We start from the raw sequence: 26,951 nt of genomic DNA, 5'->3' as shown, positions 1-26,951 counted from the left end.
TAAAGCAGGTCTGTGACTTGCCCCAAGACTACAGATACAGTGTAATTGGGGGCTTGGTGAATATAGATCATCTGGCTCCTTCGCTAGTTCCTCCTGGCATCAGTGCCTGAGATCCCGTCCCCCGCGTTTTCATTTGGCTTTGGATGTAGTTGTATTTGCCTGTTTCTCCCAGAACTGCCGCAGACTTCTGCAAACCCTCACAAACCTCTAGCGCTGTGGATACTGTGAATGGTCGGGAAGTGATGCCGACTGATAATGAATCCAGGGCTTAAGACACTACTGTTGAAGTGTAGGTACTTCGGGGAGCCCTTGGTGTTGTGGGGCCAGTGCCCAGGGAGCAGGCTGCTTGTTCCCCCATTGCTGGCTGATGTGTTGGAAGGTGGCCTGTAGAATCTCTTTCACAGTCAGGAGCCTTGTCTCTGAGAGCCTCTTGGAATATGGTGCCACAACTGTGGGGAGAGTGTTCTCTCTCACTTGGGGGATTGCTCACCTCTTGTGCCCCTGCTCTGGCCTCCCTTAGAAGGACCACAGAAACACTTTAGCGTCCTAAACCCAAAGCCATTCCTTAAGCCAAAGGCACCTGCTCCCCCTCAAAATGCCGCAGGAGCCCAAAGTCCCCCCCCACCCAGAAGGCAGCACCCCACCACTACCACCACACCATCCTGGCCACATTCACCCAGTGCACTCAGCAGTTTGATGCCCCCGTAGTCCTCTTTTTGAAAATAAACCCCACACCCAAGATGCTAACGCTTATCCTGACAAAAGGGTTTCAAGATGGAAAGAAAAAGCGCCAGGCATACCCTTTCATTCTCCTTGAGGGAGCAATTTCTTAGAACGGCAAACGAGGGCCTTCCCTTTTCCTTTTTCGGGGGGGTGTGCCCCCCTCTGTCCAGAATGCCTGCTCTCGGAAGTGATTCCTTACCCTCTTCTGCTTCCCACTCCTGTCTCCACTGTGCATCTGTGATGCCGTCTGGAAGCTCTCCTAAGTTGGGGGAGCTTGGTTCACAATTCTTTATCTCAGTTCGCAGCCACCTGCTCTGTTTACTATGAATTTCTCTCAGAAACGACCTAACACTGCAGAGCTAGATGAGAGCAGTTGCTGATTCAAAGCCAGGAAAGGGTGTGTGTGCACACGTGTGTGTGTGCGCGCGCACGTGCATGTGTTCAGAACTTTGATCCTGGCTCTACGTAGTGAATATAATAATATGAAATGTTCGTCTGTCTCTCTCATGCTACCATAAGATGCCTGTTGGAACTGAATCAGAAGTGTCGTCAGATGGCACATCTAAACCGGATCTTAGTTTCTCCCTGCTGCTGTAACACATGACCACAGACTCATGGCTTAAACAACAGAAATTTGTTTTCTCACGGTTCTGAAGGATAGCTGTCCAGAATCAGTGTCACTGATTTGATTTGGGCCCCAGATCTAAGAGGCCGCGGGACAGTGCTCCCTGCAGAGGCTCGAGAGGCGAGTCCATGCCGAGCTTCCACCAGCTTCTAGGGGTTGCCGGCATCCCTTGGACAGTGGCCACAGCGCTCCTGTCTCTGCCTCCGTGGTCTCATGGCCTTCTCTTCTGTCTACGTCCAACCTCCCTCTGCCTCTCTCTTACAGGGACACTTGGGACTGCATTTAGGGCACGCCTGGGCCATCCTGGATACCCTCCCCATCTCGAGAGCCTTAGCAATCCCATCTGCCATGCCTTTTGTCCATTGTGAGGTAACATTCACGGGCTCCAGGGATTAGCACGTGGATATCTTTGTGCAGCCGTTATTCAGCCTGCCATACCACCCGTCCCCATGATTCCCACACACGTGCCCCCCGCCAGGTTCTACGTAAGCTAAGGGCCAGCTTCTCTCCCTTTTGACTTCCTGAATCTGAGGGGACCAGCTTTCTCTCTTATCACTCTCTGCCACCTGCAGTAGCAGCAGGGTCCTTGGTATCTCGCTTCTCCTGCCGTCAGGCTACCTTCTTTCCCCAGAACACGGGCCAGGTGGGGCAGGAGAGGTACAAGCCTTAAATGTGGCAGAGGCCAACTAGGCCAATTTTGTGGCCAGAGGAATCAAAGTGTTTTGCTTTTGCTTCACCTTGACCGGTGCAGCAGATGTCCTGCCTCTGCCTTTCTGTCGGTACTTCTAGACTGTAAAGTCAATGAGGACAGAAGGCAGCCCCTCAGCTTAGAGGCCCTGGTGCCCGGCAGTGTCCCAGGAGGCCAGACACTCAGCTACGTCTGTCCCCTTGCACACAGCCCTCGGACAGCCACGCGGCCCCTCCCTTCTGTGGTCAGCCACCACCAGCCAGTCCTCTTGCCAGCTTCCGCCACGGGCCACAGCGTTGTGCCATCCCTCCCGCTCTGCAGCCCTGTGTTGGGGCAGGGACCCTGTTCCCGTGGCCATTGTTAGAGCGCAGAGTTGAGCCCCATGCCGCCTCTGGAGCTGCTGTCCTGCTAACACCATGTCTGCTCCTACCTGGGGACACCACTGGATGGCGAGGGCTGGGGGAAAGTCGCCGTGCAGAAGCAGCCGTGCTGGGGCTGTCCCAGCCAGTAACCACTGCTCCCGCGTCAGTCCCTATCTGCTTAAAGCAGAAGGGTGCGTGGGGAGAAGGGACTTCCGTGGAGGCCATGTGTAACTGGAAACTTCCTCTTTACTGAAAGAAGTCTTTTGAAAGGAAATGGAAACCAGTTGCAGAGGGTCCAGGGAAAGTTCTTCCTGGATTAACCTACGCTGTCTCCTTGTCGGGAATAACTCGGCCTCAACAAGAAGGGTCAGAACTTACAAAAAGGAAGCTTCACGAGGGAGGATGACCAGGATACAGTGAACAGTCTCGCTCTTTTCAATGACCCAGCCACAATTTTCTTTTCTTTTTTTTTTTTAAGATTTTATTTATTTGCCTGAGAGAGAGAGGGAACACAAGCAGGGGGAGGGGCAGAGGGAGAAGCAGACTCCCCCACTGAGCAGGGAGCCCGATGCGGGGCTCGATCCCAGGACCCTGGGATCATGACCTGAGCAAAAGCAGATGCTTAACCGACTGAGCCACCCAGGCGTCCGTATCCAGCTACAATTTTCACTGTTTATGTACCGCTCTTAGACACAGACACTGTCTAGGGGTCTCTAGTGTCACATTTTTGTACATATATGCGCAACTGAAGATTTTTTTCAAACTCGGAATTGACAGAGGACTTGATTTGAGTAGGTACTGTGATAAACTAGAACACTTACGGAAGTGACTTGAAGAACAAAGAGTTTGATATAAGTCTAAAAATACATAGGGGGAAAAAAAAAGGGAGGGAGTTCTTGGTGAGTCTGGAACATTATTCAGCAAATATTTGCCAAGTACCTGCTATATGCCAGGCTGGACACTGGACTAGGAAGCGGGGATACATCCATGAACCAGACCTGATCCGGCTTAGGAGTTTATAGTCTAATGGGGAGACTGGATGAATAAACACACAATTAAAGTTTGAGGTGTTAAGTGTATCAAAGAGACAGTTAATCCTGTCTTGGAAGATCAAGAAAGGCTCCCCAAAGTGATGCTGATGTTGAGAATCAAATGAGAAATAGCACTTGGTCCAGAAAAGGGACCGAGAGTCTTCTAGGCAGGAACAGAATGTGCAAAAGGCCTGAAGGTGAAAGCATCATGGCAGGTGGGTTATGGGGTGAGCCAAGAGACTGATGGCCGAACGAGCCAGAGAAAGGCAGGTAAGCGTGTGTAGGGAAGAAGAGATGGTGAGAGGGAGTGGGAGGAAGCATGCAGTCAGTCCGGTCCAGCTTTCTGCTAGCCAAGTGGCCCAGCCTCTGGGACATGGTAGCTGTTGTCACTGAAGGTAGGCTCCTGTCAGGCCAGTAAGCTGCCTTCATCCTTTCTGCTTTCTTCCTGAGACTCCAGGAGACCGCAGTCCCTCGCTCAACTGCAAAACTGAGGGGAGGGCCTTCAGGAGGCTGTCAGGACCAGAGCCCACCATACTGTCTCCTGTCCCAGACCTGATTGTTCTGGGACTGAGAAGTTTGGGTCCTGAGAGTAGAAGGAAATCTTCCTTTCTAGCGGGGTTCTGGATCGATCCCCAGTCCGGAGCAGGTTATCACATTCACAGCTCTGATGTCACACCTTATAACCCAGGGAAAAAAGTTCCTGAGGTCACCCCCAATAAAACACAAGAAATTTTAGAAATCACCTGACAAGAAATGTCAAGCAATACTGACTGGAAATCAGACCACAGCAGCTGCTTTCCACAGCTGCATCCCATGTGGTGACCGTGTCTGAACAAACTAAATGAGTCTAAAAATAACCAGGAATGTAAAACCCTTCAGGAGCCGGGTCTCTGAATGAGATCGCCTCAGAAATGAGGAGGGGGCGGTGGTTGTCTTTGGGCCATTTGATCAGTGGTCAGAGGTGGATCACCCAAGGAGCCAGAGACGTAACCCCGGGAACCTGCAGTTCCCCACTCATACTGACTGATCAAACCTCATGGTACCCATTTTACAGATGGAGAAAATACATGTTGGCATCTGAACTCTTTCAGACTAAGAATTCCTAACCTCAGCTATCATCCAAGCCCAGGTGACTTCCTAAGGAAAACAAAAGCAGTGAAGTAGTACAGAAATCAGTAACTGTTTCATTGTTTCCATCATATGTCTGAGCCAGTTAGCATGGAGGGAGTCTATGACACTTTCCAGAAGTAGCCCTTCTTTTAGGTGTGAAACCAAGACTGGGACTTTCTCCCCCAGTAGAGGAAAAAGTTGACGTCAAAAGGAAGCATGCTCCACCAAGACAAAAGCAAAAGGATTTTTTTTTTTTAACTGTGGGAAATTTTAAAAGATCTACCCATTTAGCTGCCCCCCCCCAAAAAAAAAATAGATATGCTTTCCGTGCAGAGAAAAGCACCAGCAAATTTTTTTTTTACTGCATTTTTCTAGTAAGAAAACGAATTCGTCCCTGGTTGCAGTAGCTCTATAGTAATTATAATAATAGTACCAGCAAATGCTGGTTAAGCACTCAGGCGGGAGGCACTGTGCTGAGAAAGCTCTTTACCATGGCTCATGACTCTTTGATCTTCGCAAAATCTGGATGGAGGGTGATACTGCTGTTACCCCCATTTCATGACCGAGGAAGCGGGTGTTTGCAGAGGTGTAGAGATTTGCCCAGGGCACACCGCTTGTCCATGGGGAGCGCAGGGTCTGCCCCCACCAGCCGCGCTCCAGACTGGCACCCGGGATGCTAAAATGCCCCGGGTCTACTGTTTGTCACGGTGTGACACGAACTGTTTTGGTTTGGGTTTTTTTTTTTTTTTTAGAATCTTCTCAGTTTCCTGTGGAGAGTTTTTCAGTTTGATTTGCATTTCACCCTTTCCATTATTGGTGATCTTCGGTGCTTCCTTTTCCTCCCATAACCTGGATGAATGGGCACTGAATCGGGGACCAGAAACCTGGGTGGGGGGTTTCACTTCCCCCACCAGCCACCTCCGTGATCTTGCCCGATTCGCCACCTCTTCGGGCCGGTTCTTTATCTGTAAAATGAAGTTGCAGGAGTTTAACAGGGATCTGCCCCTGTGCTAAGTAGCCTCCTTCCTCTCTCCCCTCTCCCCTCCCAACCTTCCAGCTCTTCTCCTTCCTTCGCTTCCTGGCCACTGGCAGGCCCTCAGGCCCTCCTTCTTATATGTGCCTGGCGGCCGGGGAAGTGGTGTGAGTGTGGGCTGTTGTCCAGGAGGCTCGGGGGACCCCGTCAGAGTGAGGAGGACAAGCAAGCTGATGTTGCTCAGTGGGAAGCACAGGTGGAGCTGGGACCCCTGCAAACTTACTGTAATGCTTTAACTCATCTTTAACATGAAAAACTTTAGGGGCGCCTGGGTGGCTCAGTCGGTTCAGCGTCTGCCTTCAGCTCAGGTCATGACCTCAGGGTCCCAGGATTGAGTCCTGCATCCGGCTCCCTGCTCAGCAGGGAGTCTGCTTCTCCCTCTGCCCCTTTCCCTGCTTGTGCTCATGCACGCTCTCTCTCTCTGACAAATAAATGAATAAAATCTTAAAAAAAAAAAAAAAAAAAACTTTAAAGGCCTTCAGGAAATGAGGGTAGTTTGGGACAGAATTCTTTCATTCTGAACACCAGTTCAGGGAAACCTATGTTTTAGTCCAAAGGCTTTCTAATCCTGAAGTTTGGTGGTTTCTGCTCACCATTAGGAGACAGTAACATGCCTTCCATGGCGGGATGGAAGTCGAGACAGGAAGTGAATGGTACCCGGTGAAGAGAATTTTTTTCGATACCATTTTTAGTTGACTTTTCCTTTAATCACAGAACATAAAATTATTTGTTGTCAGAGGATGTGTACATTGTATTAGACTTGAGTATTTGCAATATTTCAGGGAAACTGGGATTTGTCTAATCCAGGTCAGCTGGTTAGGGTTCTGTGGAAGTAATCACCACCCGTATCTCGGCAAAGTAATGTTTTCCCAAATCATTTTAAATTTGGGGTCACTCATTTCACTAGTGTGTGTTTTTAAGTATTCCTTAAAGCTCTGGTCGCGAGCACGGGAGCAAGTTCTATGAGGCATTGAAATTTCCTCTTTAACTTCCTCAGACTTCTTTTCAGTTTGCTCTTGATTGTGTGGGAATTTGTGGGCCTTGATCACAGAAAGTCAGCCTCTAAAAGAGGAAGACTGCTTTAATGTCACTATCATAACACTCATTTTAGACTACAGAAATGATGTGCATCACTGGGGCCTTCTCGTCCCTATTTTAGGTGTGTTTCCAAGGAGTAGGTTGGTTGTCATGGTTTAGAAGAACTTTGCTGTCAGGATGCAGTCATACTAGAGGGAGGCACAGGCCGTCTGTCCCTCGGGGAGAGGTCTTGAGGAAATAAATAGCCTCCCCGCCAGAATGTTCCAGATGTTTCTCTGCTAGCAGAACTCTAGGTCAGATCATTTCTCAAGGCCCAGTTCTAGAATTCGCAGCTTCCAGAACTGAGGTTTGGTCTTTTAGGTAAACGTATGGAAAGGTAGCATGTTGTCTTTAGGCTTTCCCCAGTTGTACTAGTCAGGAAGTGGCTGGAGAAAGGGGCTAATTCCCTGTCCCCACCTTCTCAGCATCTTCCTCCTTCTCTTCCCTGTTCATACTGCACCCCCACCATTCCCCCTTTGTCGGTCATCTCTGAGTACACAGGTGAGGTTAGAATTCTGGAATGCAGGCATAAGAGCAGTTCCCATTTATTATTTTTGTCCAGAGTTTTTCTGTCCGTGGCTGTGGCAAGGCCTGGGTGAGAATTCTTCCCTACCCTGGCGTCCCAGAGTGGCTTCCAAAATTAGCACAGAGCACAGATGACTCTTGGAATGGACAGCACGTGTCCAGCGAGGCAGGCGCAGTTCTGTTGGTCAGGAAAGGGCACTCCACTCAGATTCCGTGTCCCCTTGTTCCTGGGAATGCCACGGCCCTCGCCATGGCAGCTGAGCGCGGAGCCCTTGGGAGCCAGCTCCCGTCACACCCCTTTTATCCAACAGCGTGCCTGCTGGATATCTTACAAAGTGTAATGCTCCAGGCCCAGGCAAGATGTGTCATAAAGGGGAGACTTCGCCTGGTGGATAAAAATGCGTGTGTTCCTGCCCACGTTTTGCTATTCGCTGAGTTTTCAAAAACTTCCCAACCACACCCCTCAGTCTTTGTTTGAGTTCAAAGGGAGGCAGTGCTAACAGGATGTTTCTGGGCTCAGTCCCTGTTGCATTCAGGAGGCTGACTTTGGGAGGCCCACTCCAGAGACTTCATCTGAGCCCAGTGCCCAGGCCACCCCCCTTGGCGGCGAGTGTCCCATCACGGGCTCAGCGGTGACAGAGATGATTAAGACCAGTTTCTGCCCTCAAAGAGTCCTTTCATGAGTCTTTCCCTGTTTGCGTGGAAATACAGTCTGAGAGATGAGGTTGGGTTTCAGGTACCCCCCCCCAAAAAAAAACCCACAGATTGATTTTCTTTTTCTGGAACAGGAATCTGAGCAGGAACACCGTCAGGTGCGGTAAACTGTTGCAGGGTAGTAGTTGCCGGCCTCGGCGGGCTTCAAGAGTCCCACTAATCCTAGGTCACATGCCCCAGGGGTAGTCCTTTCTCCTCCCTCCACTTTTAAGCACTTCTGGCCCACATAGATCCCTGGTTTAAAGGAGAAAAATGAAAGAAAACCAGCTATCCGCCCCAAATACCCCATGTCTTAATGTTTTTGTCTTAAACCAGTGGTACCCCCCTTGGCTGACCCAAAATCCGCATCCCCATTCCCTTGCAGCCACCCAGTGAACTCAGTATGCCAGCAGACGAGCTCAGCCCCGAATCATCACCTTCTCCAGAAAGACAAACAAAAACAGCCGGAAGGAGGGAGGGCGGACTGGGGGGGCGGGGGGCATAAATGATGCATCCAACTACAGTCTGGAAGGAGGCCTGCGCTGCCGGGCCTCCTCGGTGGGCGTGCGTGCGTGCGTGTGCGCGTGAGTGTGTGAGCACACATTCGCCGCCCGCCGCACCCCCGCCCCGGGCCGGCGGCCTGGCGGTGTCGGAGTGAATCGCTAATGCGCGCGTCGCCATGGCGACCAGGGGAGCGGCGGAGCTAAAAGCGGCAGCCTGGGCCTGCCCGCCTCCCCCGCCGCAGCCCACCCTGGGCGGCGCGGATTCTTTGTCTCGCTCGCTCGCTCGCTCGCCTGCCCTCCCCTCTCTCCCTTCCTCCTCCTCCTCCTCCTCCCCCCTCCTCCCGGCCTTTGTCGCCGCACCCCCCACCCTCCCACCGCAGGTGCTGGGAACCCAGGGCTGGGCCCGCCGCTCCCCTGTGTTATTCTTGGGGGGCTTAATGCCTCCCTTGAAACCAGTCTTTTAAAGAGAGGATTAGGAGGCCAAGAGCTGTTCTTCCTCACCTGAACGCCTGGCCCTTGGCTCGTTGCCCCTCCGGCTGCGGCCCTCGGTGGCCACCCTCTCGCAGGACGGTGGAGGTCCAGGGCTGCCCACCTGGCTCTCGACCCCCGCCCCCAGCGACAAGGAGCTGGGAGTCCTGCAGACTCACCTCATCCGCGCCTCGGCGAACTCTCAGCTACGGGAGCTCCTCATCTAGATGGGGTAGCTGGCCCCAGATCAGAATGCCCAGGGCTTGAGCTCTTGGGGTCGCGGCTGTGGCATTGCTGTGTAAGCAGAATGCCCCGTGCTGCTGTTAGCATTCAGAGTAACCTAGTAATGAGGGAGGCTGGGGTCACAGTAATGACCCCCAACCCATAAACCTTTCTGTTATCCATCTTTGTCCTGGGGCAGCATAACGGCTATACTGGATGGCGCAGCTTAAAATGTCAGATTGTCTTAGATTCTAGTTGATTCCCCCTTCTAAACAACAGGGAAGGAAGGAAGGACATTTGTGGCACACCATGGTTTAGATTTTTAAAATCAACATATTCTGAATACTGTCTTTATCCAGCATATAGTTAGCCATTTGGCTTACCTGTACGTTTTGGAATGATCTCTTCCATGTTCAGAAAGTCACACTCAGTATTGAAATGATGAAACACTGATTAGCAGGACCCTCGGACCACTCTTGTCAGGAGTCAGTGGCTCTCTAGCACCCTGTTGTTTCCATGGTTCCACCTCCATCACTCCTACCTCAGAGATGAAAGGTATGCCTTTCAGATGGGTATGGCTGAGGTTTCAGCTCTAAAGTCACCCCCTGATAAATGAGTATATCATATATTCACACAGAACAATGTCTAGATTGCTACACAGTAGTGGGCCGGTAGGTGCTTATAGGGAGGGGAGCTGAGAGGCTAGAGGAAAGGGTGGAAGGAAAATGTACTTTTCCCTGGTACCTGTGCATGTTATGGCATGTGCATTTGCTGTTGGCTTTTTAAAATTAAATGTGGTATTAAAATTTAATATCACTTCCTCAAGAATGCTTTCCCTAATTCCCCCCAAAGTAGGCCTATGTGATTCCATAGCATACTGTACTTTTTATTTTCAGCGCTCTTCCCAGAGTTCTGGCTAAACAGTGGTAAGTGTGTAAGTCGGGTTATGTAAGTCTCCTCGCCAGACTCTAAGCTCCATGAGGGCAGGAGCAAGGCTTGTCTTAAACACCACCATGTCTTCAAGGGCTGGCTCGCACTCAGCACTTAGTATGTATCTGTTGATTACAGAGATGAGGAGAAGTGGACAGGAGGCTACTGACCGAGTGATGGGGCCAGGGAGTCAGTAGGGGTGCCCATGGCTGTGGCCCTCCTCTAAGCTCAGTGACCCTCCAGAGGCTCAACCCCTCCTGTACCTAGGACTTCTGTGACATTGCTCCAAATAATTCCTGTGTCTAGTCTGTGTTTGCAAGCATCACAGTAAGCTTGATCAGTCAGTTACCTTGTGTATCAGGGGACTGCTGTCACTTGCCAGAGCAGTTCCCAAGCAGCTGATTGGAGCAGTTGTCTGAGGCAAGACAGGGTCAGCTCTTCCTCCGGTCATCGCCAGGGAGGGTGACACTCTGGGGCTCCCCAGTGCCGGGCCTGCAGGAGACCGCCGGAGGCTTTAAAGTGCCAACATTCAGGGGCCACACACAGACCAAGTGAGTCAGTCTCTAGTGGGAGAGTCTGACCCCTGTGAGGGCCCTTGTTTTGCAGATGCTTCTCTAATAATCCTGGTGTACAGTCAAGGTTAAGAATCACTGCTCCATGGGCTTCCCAGAGCAAGCAGGGACACTTATGCTCACCAAACCCAGAGATTTTATTTCAGCCATAAAGCTGATGCTAATGCACTTTAGCCTGGACAAAGAGATTATTTGCTTTAGCCCACCTCAGATTGGTTCAGTGCTGCCCAGAGAACCTCTCCCTTGCTTTGCCTTAAAAAGCCTGCAGGTCCCCTTCGGTGACAGTTGTTTAAAACAAATATGTAACCATCTAATCAGGGCACGAACCATTTTTCAGACTTGCCCAGGCAGCAGTGACCTAAATATTACTCAGGGTGTCTGACTTCCAGCCCCAGAGGAAGAGTGTATTTGGTTTGATTGTTTTCATGCTAATGAAGTTGAGCCAGTAATTCAAGGTCCCCATCGGAATGGCTAGAATCATTTGATGCTATGAAACAGTTCTTTAGACAGAAAGCAGTGGTATAGAGTTATTATGGAATTACTCATTTTTTCAGCGGAGTCAGTTATGCACTCATTCAATCTAATCTGCAGTGCCATCTTTTTAATTGTTAGGAGATAAAGACTGGAGGGGTTGATGGAAATGCGTTGGCCCTTCTACACCAGCCACCGTAAATCTTTGGAAAGTGTGACTAACCCATTTATGAGCCAACAGGTGTAGTGGCGGATTGTTCTGCCCTCTCTCCCAGGTAACCCTATAGGCAGTAAATAAGGCCTGTGTTAGAAACCACTAAAGCTGGGGTGCCTGGGTGGCTCAGTCATTAAGCGCCTTCCTTCATCTCAGGTCATGATCCCAGGGTCCTGGGATTGAGCCCCACAACGGCCTCCATGCTCAGCGGGAAGTCTGCTTCTCCCTTTGTCTCTCCCCCTGCTTGTGTTCCCTCTCTCACTGTCTCTCTATCTGTCAGATAAATAAATAAAATCTTAAAAAAAAAAAGAAAGAAAGAAAGAAACCACTAAAGCTGTACACACACAGCAGGGAAATCTGCCTAAACTGCCCCCCTAAGACACTAGCTGCAGTTGACTTTCTCCCAGAAGTGTGCGTGCACTCAAGGTCAAGGCAAATTTGGCTAGCAGCCACCTGGGGATACTTCCCATTGAACTCTCTTAGGAGACCAGGGGTGCAGGGAAATAAAGGTTGCTCTGGGGACTCTTAAGTTAGTGATCCTGGAGAGAAGTGGAACTCCTTGTGGCAGGCAGGAAAAGCACAGATGTGGTCTCGTTTCCAGCCGGCACGCTCCAGCCGGGATCCAAACAACCCATTTCTGGGAACTTAAAATAAAAAGTAAGAGAGCAGTCAAATAGACTGGAGACCCCATGGGGCCTTTGATGTGCCTACCAGCAGCAGCCTGGTGAGTGGTTTCTGTGATGTGGGATTCCTGAGCAAGAATGACTGGACCACCGCCACCGGTTCCTCTCTCATTAGAGGGCCAGAAATAGATGCCCCGTCCCAGGAAAAGGGAAATAAGGCTGCATGGAATGTTTCATCTGTTGGAATATTGTTCTGCGCTGCCTGACAAGATTACTGAGTTCTCAGTTCTATAGCAGTGGCATTGAGTAAGAGTCTGAAAATTGAAGCATTATGTACTCGCTTAAAATAGCAAATGCAGAATAGAAAAACCAGAGCTGCTAAGAAGTGTGCAGAACACATTGATAGAAAGGCCTGCTTCGCCTCTGTTATTAGCAGCATGAAAGGGTGTATTGGAGCAGGGGGCAGATTTTCCATCAAAAGCATTTGTGTGGTCAAGGCTTCTGTACCACAGCGAGACAGGGAGGACATTTTTTAGCTAACATCACTGAGTGCAAATCCTTCTGTCCTCAAACAGGTGGTAGAAAGTAGGCAGTTTGTTTCTTTTCATGTCAGTGTTCTGGAGTTGGTTTATGAGATGGTTGCTTCTGTTTTAAACTCTCTGAATTCCCCTCAGAACAAAAATCCCCAGTTACTTGCTACCTAATCAAATATTCTCTGTCGTGGGTTACAGTTGCCTGGATGGGCAGCAAAATTTAGTAAGAGTGAGGTGGAAAATGTATAAAAAGAACTGTGTCATCATCCTTTGTCAGCTCAAATGGGATTTTTTAAATACCCAAGAACAGGTTGAAGGGGCCTTCTGGAATCAACACGCCTCGCGTCAGCATGGCGCTAGAAGGCGGCAGAATTGTTTCTGAAGGGGCTGGCCTGGCTGTGGTCAAGCACAGAGACCTTGAGACGCAAGGGCTCTTTCAGCCTCGTCTCAGTTGCTTGACCAACCTTCTAAGCGTAAGACCCTCCTTCACTGAAGCACTTTACTCTGTTAACAAGTGTTCACGGAGCGCGTAGTTCGCACCGGGCGCTGCACTGTAGCCACTTGGCCTACATTTTCTCCAGCTCTCCCCGGAGCCCTTTGGAAGAGAGGGCATCGCCCCCTGTTAATTATCCCTGTTTAGGAAACTGAGCTTCAAAGGATCAAGTCATCGGCCAGGGCCAGACGGCTGGGCTTGAGCCCGAGACCAGCTGATTCCAAACTGTACGTTCCCTCCACCGTGCCCTATTGTCTCCTCTCTTGATTAAGCAACATTCCCAGAAATACAAAGGAACCTGTGAGTCCCCAGGCCCCGTCTCTTCCCTGCTGCTGCTGCCAGCTGGAATGTCCGGCTCCCGGGTGTGGAATGGTATCCAGGAGAAATCACTTTTTCCAGGCTCGGCAAGCAGTGTGATGTGCTAACAGCCCCTCCACGGGGACTTGAGCTAACCGTTCAGTAAAACAGAATTTGCTGATTGTCATGGGACACTGACCAGTTTCCAAATTCCTATAGGTCACCACAGTTTGAGAGAACGTGGCCTTCTATTTGCAAAGCCAAGACTTCCTTTAATTTTTCTTTTGGTTTTTCCTTTGTCATTTGTACTCGCACTCCTAGGAATACCGTTTTAAAAGTTTGGACATTTTCAGATAAAGATAGCTGGAAAGAATGTTAGGGAAAGTGTTAAAAATAAATAAATAAATAACATGTAATAAAGGGTTTGAAATGCTAAGGGACCCTGAATGGGGGAGAGTGGTGGCCAGGTTGGGGAAGGCACGGTTGCTCAGGTGGGCCACTGTACTTGCCATGGTAACACTGCATTCTCAAATTCTAGGCTTATTTGCCTAAGAGAGCACAGCACCACAAGGATATCGTAAATAATGATTTTATAATAGAATCCACACACAGAGTAGGTTTTGTGAAACAACTGGGATGTACGACCTACCTTACTGAATGTGTTTCCCTTAAGAAAAGGAGAGCAATGAGGTGTGTACCCCGAGTCTACATCATGTGTAGTGAAACCCTTTGGATCATTTTCCAGAGGAAGTCAAGCTCAACAGCGTCCACAACCAAACTCATTGTCTCGGTCTCTTCCATCACCCAAGCTGAGGAGCTGGGAATGTGGTAGACTCCCTTTTACCATCTCCATTCGTCAGTCACCAGATTCTTAGTCTGATGCGTCTCTCAGACTTGGCCTGTCTTTGCCCTCTTACCAACCACAGTCCTCGCTCCCTCGATTGGCAGTTTCTCAACTGGTCTTCCACCCTGAAAATGCCCACATCACCTGCTTCCTGTCAGTTTCATGTCCATCCCGCTCTTGATGAAGTGCCTGCAGTAAGCCAGACACTCTTTTAGGCACAGGGGATATAGAAAGATCCGTTTCCTAGGGAGCTTACCTTTGGAAAGCAGGTGGGAGCCATAAGAAGACAGTAAGCAAGCCAAGGATCAGACAAGTCAGTTTCAGATAGTGGTACCTGCACTGAAGAAAACAAAGTATCTTATCTTCCCAACTTAAGAATCCTTAAGGGAGCAACCGGGTGGCTCAGTTGGTTAAGCATCTGACTCTTGATTTCGGCTCAAGTCATGCGAGCCCCGCATTGGACTCTGCTTCTCTCTCTCCCTCTGCTCCCCACCCCCGGCTCGCGTGGTGTCTCAAAAAAAAAAAAAAGAATCCTTAAGGGTGTCCCCATTGCCTACAGATTTAAGCCTAAACTCCTTGCCTGTCATCTACCCCAGCCTATCTGGCTGGCCTCAGCTCCCACCACCCTCTCCCAAACACACGTCAATCCTGAACTCTGGGTCCGTGCTTGCCATTCTCTGCACATTCTCTAAATTTCACTTTTAGGTCAAGCTTCAAGGTCATCTCTGTCTGGCCAAGTCCTCCTCACCCTCTGAGGGGCAGTTCATTGCCTCCTGTCTGTAGAGTTCTGGAGATCTCTGTGTGCTGGGGAAGCCCAGGTAGGCTTCAGGGAGGAAGTGCAATTAGAGCTTGGAAGGTGCTGTCAAAGGAAGAAGACACAGTGGCTGTGCTGAGCGAGCCCACCGGGCTCACTGTGAGCCTGTCCTCACAGGGACTCGGCACCATGTCCCAGAGCTGCCTTCCTCCACGTCTGTGGGGAGTCATGTAAGGAAGAGAAAGCAGTTGTAGATCAGGGCGCTGAGAGCCCGGTTTGTTCAGTGTGTCTGCCTGGCAGCGCCATGGGCCACACAGCCCAAGAGGCTGCACCCTCTCAACAAAGCCCTCCCAGTCAGCTTGGACTGGGCACTTCCCTCTCCTCTGTGCTTCCTGCACACACTCTCTAGCCCTTTAATGGAGCCAACTCCAGTGCCTTAGATAGTAGCCATTTGTTCATTCCACCTCCCTCCCTGGGCTGTGGGCTCCTTGAGAACGGAGCTGTTTTATTACATATCTTGCAGGCCAGAGCCTTAGACACAGATGTTTGATGTAGAATGTGTTTCAAGACAATGCTGAGGAATTCCTGAGCTTGTGAATAGACTTCTTTTTCTTGGCTCCCAACACTGTTCAAAAATGCCATCCTTGGGGCGCCTGGGTGGCTCAGTTAGTTCAGCGTCTGCCTTTGACTCAGGTCATGATCCCAGGATCCTGGGATCGAGCCCCACATCGGGCTCCTTGCTCAGCGGGGAGCCTGCTTCTCCCTCTCCCTCGGCTGCTTCCCTTGCTCATGCTCGCACTCTCTGTCTCTTTCTTTTTGAAATAAAATCTTTTTTAAAAATGTCATCCTTAAAAGAGAAAATGCCATCTTCTAACCCCAAGCCCAGTGAAAATAATTAATCTTGTATATACGTTCTTTTCATGAGTCTCTTTAGAGTATACGCATCCCCAGTGTGTTTGTGCGGTAGCTGTGAACCCCCTTCAGTGCTCCGTTCACAGATGGGAGACTGCCATCCTGTTGGCTCCTCTGTCGAGTGACCCACAGCCACCACAGATCGAAGCCCGGATGCTCCTTGACCCCGGGGGGGTTGAAGAGGCCAATACAGAATGGTGTCCCTGACAAACCACTAGAACCCATCTGTTCAGAGGAAGATGTGAGTCCCGGGGCATGTTGAGTCCAGTCTTTCTTAGCACCTTCATTAATGATGTGAGTAGAAAATGAACACCAGCATTCACAGATGGTGCTAACTTTGGAGGTGCTGTTAACAGAAGCATTAAGATAGGAGAAGTAGAAATGGAAGCAGGAAACAGCAAAAAGGTTTTAAAAAAAAAAACCTCTCAGACATTTTTTTGGTAAAATCAAGCTCCTTCGAGCACAAGCACGGAGATGAGAAGCTGAAGGGGAAGTGGGAAAGAGGAAGGGACAGATGGAAGAGAAAGGTAGGGAAGGGGAGCTTGCAGACAGATGTCTCTCAAAGGCTCTGGCCTCTTGTTAGAGACGGTGTCCCCCTGACCCGGCCTGGGAGGCAGCTCCATTCCCAGCCACTGTCCCATTTGTTCTGTGGTAGGCTTTTGGTTTGGTTTGGTGGTGTTTTGTCTTGTTGCTTCTGTTTTTGGTTCTTTCTTCATATTTGAGGGAGCTGCGGGTATGGTTTTGTTCTTATCGTTTGGTTTTGCAAGGTTTCATTATCCCTTGCATAAAGCATTAATTTGGGCATTTTGGGAGGGACAGAGGGGAATGCAGCCTTTAAATAAAGAGTCCAGATTCCAAATATATAAAGCAAAATGAAGCATTCTCACCACCTCGGTCTCCAGTGGTGGGAGGGAGACCAATCAGAGAAGCGGGCGGCAACCCCCGACCTCTTGGGGTGAGCACCACCGAGCTGCCTGCAGCATGCAGAGGCCGCGGGAGGCCGTGCCCTGCTGCACCTTGCCAGGGGATGGCCGCCAACGCACAGAGAATAGGAACCTTCCGGTTGACAGAGACGGAAGCCAGGAGTGTCCAGGGAGCCACAGTCCTCTTTGCAGACTCCAAATGGAAAGTCGGGACACCAGTATGCACCAGGGAGTAGTCAAAACAGCGCACAGACTCTCCAAGCCCCAGGACAGCGCCCCGTTCTTTGACCGCCTGGAACCAACCGGGCCTGGCCACATCAACCATCTCCTGGCCCAGGAGTGAAAGATGTAAATGCCTGGAAAGGGAAATAGACAAGCGGTGCAAGTGCGTGTACAGTGGGGGGCGTGGTCCGGGGCAAGACAGTCCCAACCATAGCCCCGTCACAGCAGATTCCAAATGCTTTTGTATCTGACTCGTGAGCGCCGAAGATTGAAGAATCCCATCCCTGCTGCATGAGCACTAGAAGAGCGTCTTCGTGTGGGGACTGGGCAGATGGGGGCATCACTCCCGAGACAGACCGCCAGGGCCTGGGTCTAGCCTCACCACTTCACAGCTTCAAGAAGACACATGACCCATCCGAGCTTCTCTGTCCTCGTCTACAGAACGGGCATCATCAGCACCTCCTAAGGTTTGGGTAAGGATTAAAGGAGGTGATGCAAGTAGTAAAATGCTTCATCTAGTGCCTCATACATGGCAAGTTCTTGATAAATGCATGATGATTGTCAGCCTCCCCTGCCCCAATCTACATGTACATCTTACATCTACACAAGGCACACTACTAAGCGGTACCAGCCTTAGGTGGCGCTTATCTGTCTATATATGTATGTTTTCAGACTCAATCAGTCCAGGTGTTTTTATTTCCCCAAGAACTTCATTAGCGTGGGGCAGGAGCACCTCATATGGGAAAGTTTGGATTTACCAAGCAAGGTAGCAAGTCGCTGTGCAAAGTGATTCTTTGGTTCCGAAGAGTGAGCATCCCTAGTGCCTGTTAATATGTCTCTGCACATAAACAGACCCTTGCTCAGAACGAGGTACCAGGGACATACTGCTCAGCAACCCTGCTTTGAAGATGCTCCAGGCTGGCCCTAGGTCTCCCCAGTGAGTCCCAGCCACTTTCTTAGTCATGTCTTTTTAAAAAACATTATTCCTTTTTTAGACATTTATGGAACTCCTATTTTGTATGAGACACTGCACTAGGAGCTCTCTATAGGGGGCTGAAAAATACTCAGCATTGCTGTGCTCAGAAACACATAGTAAATAGGGAGATCAGCTCACAGGTATGTTCTAGTCACTGTTTTAGTGGCAGGATGCACAGGGGCGAAGGTTTGGACTCAAGCCTCGTTGCCTGGGTTCAAATTCTGGTGGTGCTGTGTGACCTTGGCAGGTACTTAGCCTCTTTGCGCCTTATTTCCTCTTCTGAAAACGGAACTTCCCTCATGCAGTCATGAGGATCTCATGAATTGATATTTATAAAACTCTAAGGAGGGGGCGCCTGGGTGGCTCAGATGGTTAGGCAACTGCCTTCGGCTCAGGTCATGATCCTGGAGTCCCGGGATCAAGGCCCGCATCGGGCTCCCTGCTGAGCTTCTCCCTCTGACCCTCCCCCCTCTCATGCTCTCTATCTCTCATTCTCTCTCTCTCAAATAAATAAATAAAATCTTAAAAAATTAAAAAAAAAAACACTAAGGAGGTACTATGTGCTTTCTTGGTATTGTTAGGTTATTATTATACACGCATACTTTGTTTCATGTGCTTCCCTTTATTATGCTTCACGGATCAGAGATGGAGAAGCACAATCAGAATTCTTGGAAGCATCTATACAGGCACACCTCATTTTATTGGGCTTCACTCTACTGCGCTATGTAGACAGTGTGTTTTCTACAAATTGAAGGTTGGCTGCCACCCCGCATTGAGCAAGTCTATTTGCGCCATTTTTTCTACAGCATTTGCTCACTTTGTGTCTCTCACATTTTGGTAATTCTCCCGATACTTCAAACTTTTTCATTATTATTATATTTGTTATGGTGATCTGTGATCCGTGATGTTTGATGTTACTACTATAATTGTTTTGGGGAGCCAAGAACTGCACCCATACAAGATGGTGAATAAGTAAATGTGTATGTTCTGACTGCCCCACTGACCATCTGTCCCCCACCCCCACTTCATATCTCTCTTCCTCCCTCCAGCCTCCCTATTCCCTGAGACACAAGTCTTGAAATTAGGGCAATTAATGACCCTACAATGGCTTCTAAGTGCTCAAGTGAAAGGAAGAGTTGCACACCTCTCACTGTAAATCAAAAGCAAGCAATGATTTAGCTTAGTGAGGAAGGCATGTCGAAAGCCAAGACAGACCAGAAGCTAGACCTCTTGCACCAAACAGCCAAATTGTAAATGCAAAGGAAAAGTGCTTGAAGGAAATCAGAAGTACTACTCCAGTGAACACATGGATGGTAAGAAAGTGAAACAGCCTGACTGCTGACATGGAGAAAGTTTTCGGGGCCAGCCACAGCAGTCCCTTAAGCCAAAACCTAATCTAGAGCAAGGCCCGAACTCTCTTCAGTTCTATGAAGGTTGAGAGAGGTGAGGAAGCTGCAGAAGAAGTTTGAAGCTGGCAGAGGTTAGTTCATGAGGTTTAAGAAAAGAAGCATTTTCCAGAACAGAAAAGTACAAAGTGAAGCAGCAAGTGCTGAGGCAGGAGCTGCAGCAAGTTCTCCAGGAGATCCAGCTCAGATCATTCGTGAAGGTGGCCACACCGAACAGCAGGTTTTCAGTGTAGATAAAACAGCCATCTATTGGAAGAAGATGCCATCTAGGACTTTCATAGCTAGAGAGGAGAAGTCAATGCCTGGCTTCAAAGATTCAGAGGACAGGCTGACCCTCCTGTTAGGGGCTAATGCAACGGGTGACTTGAAGTTGAAGCTCACATTGACCATTCTGAAAATCCTAGGGCCCTTAAAAATTATGCTCAATGTGTGCTCTACAAGTGGAACAACAAAGCCTCTGTGACAGTATCTGTCTTCAATATCGTTTACTGAAGAGTTTCAGCCCACTGTTGAGATCTACTGCTCAGAAAAAGATATCTTTCAAAATACAACTGCTTGCTGACAACACACCTGGTCACCCAAGAGCTGTGATGGAGATGGATCAAGGAGTAATATCAGCTTTCAAGTCGTATTGCAGAAATACATTTCATAAGGCTCTAGCTGCCACAGATGGGGATTCCTCTAATGGACCAGGGCAGAGTAAAAAACTCAAAACCTTCTAGAAAGGATTCACCATTCTTGATGCCATTAAGAACATTTGTGATTGGGGCGCCTGGGTGGCTCAGTCAGTTAAGCATCTGCCTTCAGCTCAGGTCATGTTCCCAGGGTCCTGGAATCAAGCCCCACATCGGGCTCCCTGCTCAGAAGGGAGTCTGCTTCTCCCTCTGCCTGCAGCTCCCCCTGCTCCTGTGCTCTCTCTGTCAAATAAATAACTTAAATAAATAAAATCTTTTTTAAAAAAGAACATTTGTGATGCATGGGAAGAGGTTAAAATATCAATGTTAACAGGAATTTGGGACAGGTTGAGTCCCACCCTCACAGAGGACCTCGAGGTTCAAGACTTCAGTGGAGATGTGGTGGAAACAAGAAAAGTAGAATTAGAAGTGGGGCCTGGAGATGGGACTGAGTTGCTGCAATCTCATGATGAACCCCGAGCAGATGAGGAGTTGCTTCTCACAGACGAGCGAAGTGGTTTCTTGAGATGGAAACTGCTTCTGGTGAAGAGGCTGTGAAGACTGTCGAAATGACCACACAAGATTTAGAATATGACATACACCTGGTTGATAAAGCAGGAGCAGGGTTCCAGAGGACTGACTCCCACTCTTGAGAGAAGTTCTGCTGTGGGTAAAATTTTATCAAACAGCATCACCTGCTACAGAGAAATCATTCCTGAATGGAAGAGTCAAACTTCACTGTTGTCTTATTTTAAGAAATCGTCCCAGCCGCCCCAGCCTTTGGCAACCAGCATCCTGATCAATCCACAGCCACCAACAGCGAGGCAATACCACTCCACCAGCAAAAAGAGTATGACTCGCTGAAAGCTCGGGTGATGGTTAGCATTTGTTAGCAATAAAGCGTTCTTTAATTAAGGTATGCACACAGTACTATTTATTATACACTTTAATAGACTACAGTATAGCATCAACTTGTTACACGCACTAACAAAATAAGTCATTTGAGTCGCTTTATTGCAGGGTCTAGAACCGAACCTGCAGTGTCTCCGAGGTATGCCTGTATTCACTTTTTTTTTTTAAGATTTTAATTTATTCATTTGAGAGAGACCGCGAGCAAGAGCAGGGGGAGGGGCAGAGGGAGAAGCAGACTCCCCGCTGAGCAGGGAGCCCGATGCGGGGCTTGATCCCAGGACCCTGGAATCATGACCTGAGCCAAAGGCAGACGCCTAACCAACTGAGCCACCCAGGCGCCCCTATATTCACCTTTTTTAAAATTTTCACTTTTACCGTATTACAGTCAGAAGCCGGTTTCTGTGTGATGGTAATTCTCAGGTACCTACTGACCCTCCTTTTCCAGTCCAGTACCTCCTTCATGTGCACAGTATCACTTCTCTGATGTGCTGAGGACTATGAATACACATATACGCAAGCTCATTAGTTGGGTTCAAATCTATGTTCTTTTAATATTGTCTGCTGATCTACATCATATGTTTTAGGAAAGCGTATTAAGATCATTTTCTGTGATAGTAGACGTGTCATGAGTACCTTCCCGCTGAACTCCTCCCCGATAAAGGAAACAAAATAGTGAGTTCTTTCCCCAGCGGTGCATTTTGCCAGCCTTCCTGTGATTCCTGTTTGCCTTGCGTAGCTTGTTTTGTTTAACTTTTCTTTGTCGTGGTGATTTAGAGGATCTCTTGCAAATGGCATATAGCTGCATTTCTAAATTAAATCTGAGAAGTCCCTTTTAACGGGTCACATGCCTGGATTTACACACCCACGTTAGTGTTTTCTCATTCCCACGTTTCTTCTTGGCTGCTTTTGTTCCTCTTGTCTACCTTGCATTAGATGAAGCAGAGCGTCTTTCCCACTTCCCTCTACTTCTTCCAGACTTGTATGTATCAGTCGAGCATTCTTGTTTACCATTCATTTTCTTCACGCCTGTGCAGCTCTTAGGATGTCTAAAGTTCATCAGTGTCCCCACCCTCCTCCCAGAGGCAAAGACCCAAGTCCCTCCCTGAGGACCACCACCCCATCTGTCATGTTGTTGTTTTCCTGGACTGTATTTAGATCGGTGCTCAATTGGACCCCCAAAGTTAGTCATTTCCATTTATTATGATTATTATTATTTCCAGTGAATGCTTATTGAGATTTACCTTAGTGTCTGAGTCAGTCTTTGTTCTGCCCACATGCTCAGATGATTGGCTGGGTATAAAATTCTAGCATGATGATTACTTTCCTTCAACGCTTGGAAGAGTCTGTTTTCATTATTTTCTTACATTTGATGAGAAGGCCTACTCTTCCTTTGCAAGTGATGTGTCTTTTCCCTCTGGGTGTTCTTAAGGTTTGCTCTTTGCCTTTGGTGATCTGCATTGGGTTTGCTGTTCAAGAGGTTAAGAGAAGAAAGCTTGAGGTTTTAGGTCTTTACTGGGAAACTGTTTTCCCACACAGCAATTCCTTTGCCACTTTGCCAGGCCGGAAGGCAGACTCGTGTGGCCTTTTTCTAGATCCCAGAGCCTGCTGGGGCTCAGCCTCCTCCCAAATCTCAGACCCGGGCATGACTCCTGCCCAAGTCAGCACGTCCCCAGGTTTGGCGTCTGCTGGACCCTCCCTCTCCCAGCGGCCCCAGAGTATCTGTTCAGCCCCAACAAAAACAGAAGTAGCATTTTCGGAAGCCGGGTTTTGAAAGACTGGCCGTCTGTGGCTTGACACAAGCAGAGGGGCTTGCTTCCTGAGGCGAAACGCAAACACAGCTGCACACGCGGGCCCTAGCTGTCCGTTGGCCAGCGCCCGAGCCTTGGCGTTGGGGATCCGGGGGCACCCAGATGGAGAAGGGCCTGACTCTGGGGCCTGGGGTCCATCACGAAATGCTGACCCCACCTCTCATCACTTGGAGACGCATCTGTTTACTATTTGCCTGCGCTTGGGGCAAGGCAAGCTTCCTCCCACCACATCCGGCGCCCGCACTGGTCCCACCTCCTCGGGAACACCTCACCAGTCCCCAGAGGCCCCGCCCACCCAGGCGCTGCCCTCCGCCCCCCCCCCCCCCCCCCCCCCCCGCCGCCCCGTCCCCTTAGGGCGCGGTCATGCACCGCTCAGGCAGGGAACCCCCGCGACACCACGGAGAAGTGGCCCGCGCATTTCCACAGAGCGGGCCCATGGCTGGGCGCCTCCTCATCCCAGCTGCACAGGGCCGAACAGGAGGCAACATTTTCTGGGCCGATTCAGCTCCCAGGGAGACTTTGGTTGCCCCCTTCAGTGCAGCGCCTGCAAGAAACACACGGCTCACGTGGGGACGCCCGTGGACGGGGTCTTGCCTTTACCCACAGATTTCTCTAATGAGGACAAGCGCCTAAATGCAAAATGAAGGAGCGTAATTCGATAAAGGCCATTTGCCTGCAATGATGGCTTGGAACAGATGAAACAAGATGAGAGTCCCCGAATGCCAGAGTTTGCTGAGCCTTTAAATCCTGTAACAGAGGATGGGGAGGAAAGCAGCCCTCCCCTGGCCACCCCACTCCAGCGGCAGCTGTCGTTGGGCTTGGCATGCCCTCAGAGAGAGACACCCTGCCTCCATCTATAAAATCTGCCTTCTTTTCTTTAAAAGATGAGGAAGGCACTCTAGCTCTGTAAAGATTTCCAGTGTGGTGAAGCTCCAGCCAGAGAGGTCAGCTGATCCTCCTGGAGGGCCCCTTCCTGGCCACCCCTGGGACCCTGCTACCGCTCTGTCTCCAAAGCAGGCACCAGAAACCCCTTGCTGGTCTTAAAACCATTTTGGTTGAGCCTGAGATGAGAAAAGAAAACATGGTTTGAGGGCAAGTTCTTATTTGTCCCTTTAAAATTTGATTTGATTTTTTTTTAAGATTTTGACAGAGACAGCGAGAGAGGGAACACAAGCAGGGGGAGTGTGAGAGGGAGAAGCAGGCTCTCTGCAGAGCAGGGAGCCCGATGCGGGACTCGATCCCAGGACCCCAGGATCATGACCTGAGCCAAAGGCAGACGCTCAATGACTGAGCCACCCAGGCACCCCAAGATTTGAGTTGATTTTAGAGCATGCGCATGAGCCAGGGAGGGGCAGAGGAGAGGATCACCAGCAGACTTTGCACTGAGCACGGAGCCCACACAGGGCTCAATCCCACCACCCTGAGATCATGACCTGAGCCGAGACCAAGAATCGGATGCTCAACCGACTGAGCCACCCAGGGGCCCCTACTATTCTTTCAGATCAATCCACTCTTTTTGGTTGTTATCGTGGTAAAATACACAGAACATAAATTTACCATCAGCAGTGCTGTGCAGCCATCACCACCGTCTAGTTCCAGAATGTTCTCATCAGCCCAGAAGGAAACCCCATACCCTTTAAGCAATCCCTTCACACCCCACTCCTCTGTTTCTGTCCCTGTGGATTTGGGTAGTCTGCACATTTCATGGGAGTGGAATTATACAATACATAGCTTTTTGGGCCTGGCTTCTCTCCGTTAGCATGTTCTCAGGGTTCATCCATGTTGTAGCCTGGGTCAGTACTTCCTTTTTATGGCTGAATAATATTTCATTAAATGGATATACCAGTTGGCTCCTTCATCGGTTGATAGATATTTGGATTATTTTTGCCTTTTGTTTATTGTAAACAATGCTGCTGTAAACATTCCAGTACATGCTGTTGTGTGAACATCTGCTTTCAGTTCTTCTGGATGTATCTCCAGGAGTGGAAGGAATTGCTGGGTTGTGTGGTAATAATTCGATGTGTGACTTACTGGGGAGCCACCAGACTCAATCCACATCATCTTTGTCCCCTGTCCATGGCTGTGTGGGGACAGTGCCCACAGATGTTGCTTAGCTCAGCTCTTAAGACCAGAGGCTGTTCTCCTTCCAACCCACATTGTTCTATTCTAAAATCATCACATGTAGCCCCTCACCCTCCACTTCTGCCCAAACCCCACAGCACCCCATGAAGACAGGCTGGGAATCAGCACAGGGCCGCTCAGGGAGATGCCAAGGGAAGGAGCAAGGAGCTCAAGCACGACTGCCACTTAAGTACGGAATTTTCCTTTGCTAAGGGGCAGGCCTCCCTTATAGAACCATCCCATTTTACAGGCTGTCTGGCCACTTTCCCTTTGGGATGAACTTCATGGGCTGGGCATGCTTCAGCCCTACAAGGATCTCAACCAATTGCGCCCAGCATTTATGAGTATTTGGAGTTGGCAGAGTTGCGGTGCTGGGAGGGAACAGTTCGCAGACCAGGGGACGCGAGGCCTGCACACCACGCTAGCGCCGCCAGTCCCAGAGAGCAGCCTAGCTGGAAATGCAGGTGCAGCCCAGCAGCACCAGGGGAGCATGCCCACATGCCCCCCGCAGTGTGGGAGCCCGGTAAGGCCCCTCGCTGCCCTCCGAGGACTCACATTCTAGAAGTGGAGACCAGTACGTGTGCTGAGGCTACCTAGAAAGGCTAGCAGAAATGCTTCCTGCCCTGCCCAGTGCGGGGAGAAGCCGACTGGAGCTCAGGTTCTCTGCGGCTTTTTCTCTCCTGCAGCCCCCACTCCGGAGGCTCATTTACAAGGTGAAGTTGGGCCGTTGTTACCTTGTTCCCCATTCTACAATAACCACTTGCTCTTCCATCTCCCACCAGCCTCAACCCTGCACCGAGAGTGCAGAGCAGATACCAGAGATGCCCAGAGCCTGAAAGAGGAAGGAAGAGTGGTCAGGGGCCACTCTCTATGGACACTGAACTCAGGGCTGGGGAGGGGCTGGAGTCAGAAGGAGCCTAGTGAAGGTAGCATGACCCAATGGTACGAACACAAGAACGTGGGGGTGGCTGGTCAGTCCCATCCCCCCCCTCTGTGTTTGGAATGTGGCCCTTTTAGAGCCATTTCCTGAGGGCTTTGAGTCCCCCAGGTGACTCTAGAACCCACTGCATGCACACTACAGTACCATGGGGTGGGGGGCACAGACGCAGAAAGTGGGAGACAGAGCCTGTCCCCAGCAATGCGCTGAGGGAAGGACACATGCCCACCAGGAGGCAAGGGCAAAGGGGAGGCCTCTGCCAGAGTCAGAAGGGGGACATCCCCAGGGGATATAATTCCAGCTCAGAGGGACCCAGAGGCGGTGCCGGGTCAACCAGAGGGCCCAGGAGGCTGGCTGGCTAAGCAGGGGAAGGTGCAGGCTCCGGGTCCTAGAAGCATCTCCAGCCGCAGGCAGGGCTGCAGTGCCGGGGGCTCTGCCTGCCCTGGGCCCGCACGACAGTGGGGACCGGGAGCACAGGGCCGCACCCCTAGACCCCGCCCAGCCACCCCGGCTCCCCCAGGAGCAGAGCCGTGCCTGAGTCACTGCCGCTGGTGGACTCTATTTTTATGTCCAAGTCTGCTTAAAAATAGCGGTCTAAGCCAAGGTTTTAGCTGCAGCTGACAAGACATTAAGTATTAGATACCTGATGCCCACAAGTGAGAACCACGGCTCTCCTCCTGCTGCACCGTCTGCCTCCGGGGCAGACCCGGGGGAAAGCAGGCGGCAAAGGGGCATGAGGAAGCCTCGCAGCGTGCGGGCAGGTGCCGGGAGAGCTGGGGCCGCGCCTCCTGTGACAGGGCCTCACGCACGTGCCGGGAAGGCGCCTCGCTTGCACCTGGTGCGCCGCCAGCCTGCCCAGCGCCCGGCTTCTGGGCCGACGCCACAGGCCCTGCTCCTTGCACCTCTGGCTCCGAGAAAGCCGAGGGGCGCGAGCCGCGGCGTGGGGGTGTGCCAGCCCGCGAGAGCACACGGGAGGTGCCCGCTGCTTCGCACACGTTTCTTGGCTCAGCAGATGGGTGGCGGCCCGCGGCAGGTGCATCCGCACTGGGGGTCCGCTACCATGCGGGCCTTTGGAGACCCCAAGTGGGAGAGGGCCTGCCCAGGGCACTGGGGAAGCAGGAGTCAGCCCCAGTTCTCCCGGCCGGGCCCGATGGCGGGCAGGACTGCCGGAAGAGCTTTCTCTTGCCAGGGAGAGCACGCAGGCAAGAATCTCCCGTCTGCCTCCGCCCCTCCCCCGCCGGCTGCCCAGACGCGCCTCCCAGGGCTCCC

The 26,951-nt window shown here is 50.5% G+C and overlaps 1 protein-coding gene across 3 annotated transcripts in view; it reads left to right on the top strand.

Moving 5' to 3' along the window:
* Positions 1-26,951, top strand: part of MYO1D (myosin ID) — a 350,526-nt gene that overhangs the window by 320,904 nt on the left and 2,671 nt on the right. The gene's annotated exons all lie outside the window — the stretch shown is intronic.

Source organism: Zalophus californianus, chromosome 16 (assembly GCF_009762305.2).
Source record: "Zalophus californianus isolate mZalCal1 chromosome 16, mZalCal1.pri.v2, whole genome shotgun sequence".
Lineage (NCBI taxonomy): Eukaryota > Metazoa > Chordata > Mammalia > Carnivora > Otariidae > Zalophus > Zalophus californianus.
Note: the sequence above shows the minus strand (reverse complement) of the source record. Positions and strands in the feature narration are given on the sequence as shown.